Genomic DNA, 6,816 nt, shown 5'->3' with positions numbered 1-6,816 from the left:
CTGAGTTATTACAGAAAATATTAGTAATCACTGTTATGTACTATGTATATATTTTCAAAACGAAATCTCCGATAGCAACTTATTCTGCTGTCAACCTTCTGTAAAATTGTGTCTGACATCAATTCCAGTTTGCTAAGAGTTTTGGCTAGTAAAACTTAACTGTAAAAATCCCCTCCCTTTGACCAGTTTAAGGAAGAGAATAAGTACATTATCTTCATTTTATATACTTAAATCCTTTCTCAGGGTAAGCATTAAGCATCATTGTGCAGAAACCCATTCTATTTCAAATGTAAACATTCCATTCACCAACCAGTCTTAACTGTCCAGTCATAGCAGAGGTCCTGAATTTCCTATTTTTTTTTTAAGAGTAAAGACTGGACAACTGCTCTGTGAAAAGAACCTGACTAATGCCAGTGTGTGGATTAGTTCTGGACGGGAGAGCCAAGGTTCTATCATCTTGACTGTAAAAGTACAGTATACTATTGAGATCCCAAAATAAGGTCGAGTCTGGTTGTTGGCTTTATTCTCCTCGGCTTCTTGCTCGTGGGTGGTGGTGGTGGTGGTACCAGGGAACAGGTTACAGCAGATCTGGAAAAGAAAGGAACTGACTGCCCTACAACAGCAATACAGGTCCACCCTCTCAGCTACTAACAAAACGAAACAAAACCTCCCTTCCCAACATGTGCGATTTGATTTGGAACACTCAGGTTATTCAATGAAACAAAACACCACCAAAGTTGCTCTTACTACACGCCAGCCCCATTCTAGATGCCAGAGCTACAAAGACAGACACTAGTTCACGGGCCCAGGAGTTTAGTCTAGCGGGAGAAACAAACCAGTAAGTGAACAATCAGGGCACAGGGAACAACTGAAGAACAGATGACTCAAAGAAAGCAGGGACAACGTGGGGGCAGGGAAGACCTCACAGAAACACTCCCAGGCTGTCTTCAGGATGCACATGGCCCATTTCAAGGTGAAGCATTCTTAAAGCAAGAACTCAGCTTCCGGACTAAAAACCTTAACTTCTGAACGTGAAAAACTTGACGTTCAGGTTCTTACATATTATATACACACACAACAATAACCTTACACAAAGGGAAATTAGCTCAGTCTGAGACCATGATTCATCAACACTGACACCTGCTCAACTGAAGTCCCAAATAGGCACCATTGAGGAATATGTGGTAGCAACCATCCAAAATTAGGACAAAGAGCCTTCTGTTGCTAGAACAATATAAAACACTATGCATACCTCCGGATGTATTCAGCGGTGAAGACTGTAAACTGCTAGTCCTTTCTAAACTGTTAAGATGGATACTGAATGGGGAATAAACACTCTTGCAGTTTCCATATTTATATCTGAAAAAGATCTCCAATTTACCAAAACCAATGCGGTATTTCTTGGGGAAAAAAATGAAAATTACGTATCTGATTTACAGATTTGTCATTCATTTATGTCACAATCCTCAAGGCTACCTTTATTCCACAACGAACTTTCCACCATTTCTAAGAAAGGGACATACGCAACGTTGCTTTTTTTTAAAAGTTTCCAGCCTTCAACAACTTGAAATGTAAATTTGAAAGGTCCAACAATTAGAAAAGTTACCTTACCACCATTTGGCATTCCCAGTTTATCATTCTATTTAACATTATTTTGTAACATCTAACACCCTTCACCTAATAAGGTCAAAGGAACCGTTCTTCAATACTGTTTTACAAGCTGCCTACAAACTCCGGGAGATGGTGAAGGACGCAGGAAAGCCTGGCCTGCTGCAGTCCGCGGGGTCTCAGAGTCAGATACGACTTGGCAATCGAACAAGAGACAGTCCCTGTGAAATCTGAGGATGCCACGCCAACAAGAATGCAGGTCCACCGAGGAATAGCAGACCACTCGGTAAAGTCAAAATTGCTGTTCACTTTATGATCACAGAGCCTCTTTCCAGAACTACCCCCCAGTTCCTTCAGACAGACGTTCAGTCATGTCCGATTCTGCCACCAAATGGACTGCAGCACGCCAGGCTTCTCCGTCCATCACCAACTCCCTACTCAAACTCATGTCTATCGCATCGGTCCCCCATCTCCCAAAGAACAAGAGAGTATCGATTTCACAAGGTGTCGGGCACTGCTTTCTTTAAAATGAAGCTCTCATGATTCCTGGAAGGTCACCTGGGTAACTCCCGGTGCTCGGGATGGAGCCTCTGGGTTTTTGAGCATCTCTGATGTCTCCTCAACTTGAGGCCTCTGTACTTAGCCCACCCCCTGGACGGCCACCACACCACTGAGGGCACCGTCCCTACCGCTGTCACTGACTCGGGCGTGGCTGCTCACGGAGGGTCCCGCCACCTTCCCTCCCCGCCCACACCCCCACCTCCCCCAGCTGTGGGCCGCACCGGCCAATCCCGGGGTCCACTCAGAGAGGCCAGGCGACCGCCCGGGGAGGTCACCGAGGGCTGACGCCCGAGCCCTGCTCTTGCTCTGACTTCAGCCCCCAGGGAAACTTTCCAGAACCCTGGCCCTCTCTGAGAAGCCCCGCGTCGCATCCAGGAGGGAACCCCGATTCTGTTTATTGAGCGCCTACGCCAAGCTCAGGACTGGGCTTGCAATCGCCCGCACTCCAGCAGCTCGGGCCGGGACCCGTCCTCCAGGAGAACCGACGGCGGGGCAGCAAGGGACGGGCAGAACCGCGCCCCCAGCCCCCCGCGTCCCCTCTGCTGGCCTTTACCTCGCCCGACCCCATGGGGGCTGCCGGAGCTAAAATTAGGCGAGCGCGGGGCGCGCTCACGTGCACCCGGCGCACGGGGGCCAGGGGCGCGGCCCGAGTGACTCACGGCCCCGCCCCCACCCGCAGAGGACGCGCTGACGTCAGCCGCTTCCCCGAAGGGTGACGTCAGCGCGCCTCGGGAAGGCCGCGGGGCCAGCCTAGAATGTTCACTGAGTTTCGATGCCTTAAAGGGACCAGGCCTCGGATCGTGAAAGATGTGGGGCGAGGACCCCGCTCACCCACCCGTAGAGTCGGAGCCAGATTTATATTCCTTTGTACTGAGAGAAGGTGATTGCTGAGATAGGAATGAAAAAACGGAAAGCAACTGAGCCTCATTGGAGGCGCCCAGAAGCCCCAGAACCTCCTCCTGGAAGCCCTCCTTGCTTAACCAGAATCAGCTCTTGACCCAAAAGTCGAGAAGTTTGCCATGGCCCTTGACTGCCTACTCCTTCACTTAACACCTCTGCTGACAGAGAAAGGCTGTGATTTGAATGTCTGATAATTCATCAACTTGGGCCCCCTTGGCCCTTTTATCAGTATTTTTTGACCTTGTCCAAATTCTCTTGTTAGGTGTGCGACCTGGAACAAGAAACTCTATGGATGTGAACTTTGTGAACTGGTATCCACGCCTCCTTTTAGGCTAATGTTGCCTGTGGACGTTCCCGGAGGCAGGAACACCGTCCAATGCTTCGCCACTGAGCACGATCACAGTCTCACTGGGGACTAAGAATCCCCTGAGGTTTACCGTGTGGCAGGTTTGTTCGTTATACTCCCTCCACCCTTGTTAATTCTCTCTTCTCTCTGAGATGGTTGTTATTGTCCCCATTTTACGGATGAGGAAGGGAATCCGGGCTCAGCAGGATTAAGCACGTGTCCCTAGGTTACGCAGCTTAAGGAACAGCAACCTGAAAGTCACTCCCAAGTCAGTTGGACTCCAAGTCAGTGTTTTTGGTGATGAAGGTGGGCTGTGATACTGTTTTATTCTGGGTGTATTGAGTCCTGGAGAGTAGTTTTTCCCCTTTAACTGCAATTCCAGTGCCTCTGAACAGGTAACCCAATAGTAACCCCCGCCTGCGGATACTGGAGAGCGAGACTTCAGGGCCTGGCCCGCATGAGAGTAAGGTGAGTGAAGAGGCGCTTCCTCTCGGGTGTCCTTCCTGTACCTGCGGGCACCTCCTTGAGGTTTGCACTCCAGGCACCTCACCACACCCTAGTCCCAGCCCTGCCACGCCTACCCTTGGCTCTGTTTTCTCTCTGGAAACGAGAGAGGGCATCCCGCTTAATGCGTCCTGGTCTGGCACGCCAGCGTCCAGTTCTGCCCCAGTGCTGAAGAAATACCTTGTTTCTCCTGCATCATAATCTCCTCTCTGTAAAGCAGCGATTTCCTATTGAAACAGCATCGTCATGCCAAGACGAAATGAGACAACAGCTTCTTACAGTTTTGAACAAAACGCTGCTGCCTGTGTCCTGGAAGTGGAGGTGGGCCGTGAGCTGCTATCACTGGTAGCCTCTGACAGTCGTTACGGGTCTTTGGCTGAGCGTCACAAGCGCGTCCTCAGGTCACACCTGCCAGGTCTATCAGGGCTGCCTTCCACCCCACCCCCTCCTACCCCCTACCTTCGGCTCAGCCCCCAGAGACATTTAGAACTGACCCCTCTCCCCTAATACCCAGTCTCCAGCCAACACCCAGCTGCCTTTGTGTGCCCTGCTCCTGGCACCCCCATCAGGCTGATGAAGTCACTGCCACTGCCCCTCCTGTCCTCCGGGTTTTCTGGAGCCTCTGACCAAACACCCTGTGTGTCTCCGATGGCAGCCTTGGGAGAAGATGGAGAAAACCACCAGCTGTGGCCAGTGGCTCTCCCTCCGTATGGGGCTGGACACGCAGACATGGAAGCTTAGAGCAGTAGGGGACCTTCAGGCCAGCCAGGCCAGCCCCTGTTTTACCACCAGGGAACTGAGGTCTGGGTGAAGTGGCCTGCCCGGGGCCACGTGGCCTTCTATGCGGAGAGTCCTAGTCACTTGAGTAGTAGCTCACTGTGCCTTTCACGGTTCACGCCTCTGTTAGGAGTCTCAGGTGAAACAGTGAGCATAAATGTGCACGGGGACCTTCCCGACCCAGGGATCACACCTGTGCCTCCCGCACTGCAGGCAGGTTCTTTACCATCTGAGCCAACTTAGGCGCATTTCCCAGTGGAATGAGAACAACAATGAGTTGGGCTGCTGTTTTTAAACCTTCGGTAATCACGATGCTGTGTGTCATTCAGGTTTTGATTATTTTATCTCCCAGCCTTTACTTCCCATCATTTTCCTATCCCCCCAAAACCTCATTAAATGTTGGTAAGAACCATCAGTGTAATTGGCCACTAACCTGGAAGGACTGTGATCTCCAGCAGACAGCCCCAGCAAAGAAAGGAGCAGGGATCCTGGGTCTGTTCCCAACCGTGCCGGTGACTCACTGGATGATACAACGCAAAGTGCTTCTTTTTTGTGGGGGCGGAATGGAGAATGGCACTCACAGCTACTTGCCTAACAGAAGTGCAGGTTGTGATGTAGGGAGCCATTGGCAGGCTCCCAGCATAGCGGAAGCCCAGGGGTCTCTGGGTACACCCAGGTCCTCGATGACTGCTTAGCAGTGGCTGCAGGGTTAACGCTGAGCTCTGTCTTGCTTGAGCACCAGCCTCCAGTGGAGCCACTAAGATGGTTGGGTGCGATTATGGCACTTGCCCTTCATGATGTCATTCTCATTGGTTAAGAATGCACCCTGGTTATTCCTAACTCCACTTTAATAACATGTTATAGATCTGCCCTCCAGGAATTTATTTGAAGCTTTCTTTAATCTATTTTTATTTCAGCTTGTACAGCGTGTTCAGGCAACAAGGTTTACCATCTATGTAAAAGCACTAAAGGGGTTCCCTGGTGGTTCAGTGGTAAAGAATCTGCCTGCCAATGCCGGAGACATGGGTTCAATCTGTGTGTCGGGAATACCCCTTGGAGAAGGAAATGGCAACCTACACCAGTATTCCTGCCTGGGAAATCTCATGGACAAAGGAGCCTGGCGAGCTACAGTCCATTGGGGTCACAAATGAGTTGGACACGACTTAACAACTAAAGAACAACGACAAAAAACACACCAAAACACAGAAAGCGCTATATAAGGACTTTTATTGTAATCATACCAATAGTTTTTTAATTATAATGTTAAATGTAATTAATTTTATAATTGGATGATGCTAATTCAGATGGTCTCACAGGCTTATTTTTAGTCACTGTGTTTGCCTTTGTTTTTGTCTACACACACACACACACACACACACCCCAGCAAAAAGTCTTTATTCATGGAGCAGGGTGCTGTGATAGATGTAAGTGCACGCAAATTTATATAAACACGTTCAGTGTCCTCTAGAGACTTTCCATCTAAGACCGACATAGAGGAGGTACTCAGTAAATACTTTTGGGTGGTTGGATGGCTGGAATTAAAAAAAGAAAAGAAAACCTGTGTGGTAACTGGTGACACATGTTAGGAATGATTGTGTTGGGGGCTGGAGGGTAAACATTGGGCTGAAGGAAGAAGGGAACATGAGATGGTTTGGCCATGTGCATGTATGAGCTCTCCTCAGATTGCCTTAGTGCTTGTTCTGGAGGAATAGCTGGTTCCCAGGCTGCAAAATGATGCATAGCAAGAGAGACCAAAGTGGCACCCCCTGACAGGTGCCATGTGGGTGGCAGTAGTGAGGAGGTAGGTATGAGGTCCAGGAGAGAAAGACCAGTTCCTGTGGCTATCTCTGTTTTTAATGTAAACCATGATAGAATGAATGGTTCAGCGAGTAAAGAATCCACCTGCAGTGCAGGAGACACAGGAGACTCGGGTTCGATCTTTAGGTCGGGATGATCCCGTGGAGAAGGAAATGGCAAGCCACAGCAGTATTCTTGCCTGGAGAATCCCATGGACAGAGGAGCCTGGTGGGCTATAGTCCAAAGGGTTGCAAAGAGTCTGAGCAACTAAGCACGCACACATAGTAGAATGAAATTTTAAAAGCTAGGTGATTCAACAGGTG

At 49.5% G+C, this 6,816-nt stretch overlaps 1 long non-coding RNA gene across 1 annotated transcript; it reads left to right on the top strand.

The window, feature by feature from the left end:
* On the top strand, nt 2,952-5,722 carry LOC108637757. Its single transcript, XR_001919256.1, has 3 exons — nt 2,952-3,049; nt 3,332-3,516; nt 5,614-5,722. It is a non-coding gene; the product is annotated as an uncharacterized LOC108637757 (long non-coding RNA).

Source organism: Capra hircus, chromosome 16, assembly GCF_001704415.2.
Source record: "Capra hircus breed San Clemente chromosome 16, ASM170441v1, whole genome shotgun sequence".
NCBI lineage: Eukaryota > Metazoa > Chordata > Mammalia > Artiodactyla > Bovidae > Capra > Capra hircus.
The sequence above is the reverse complement of the archived record's forward strand: the minus strand, read 5'-3'. Positions and strand labels throughout refer to the sequence as shown.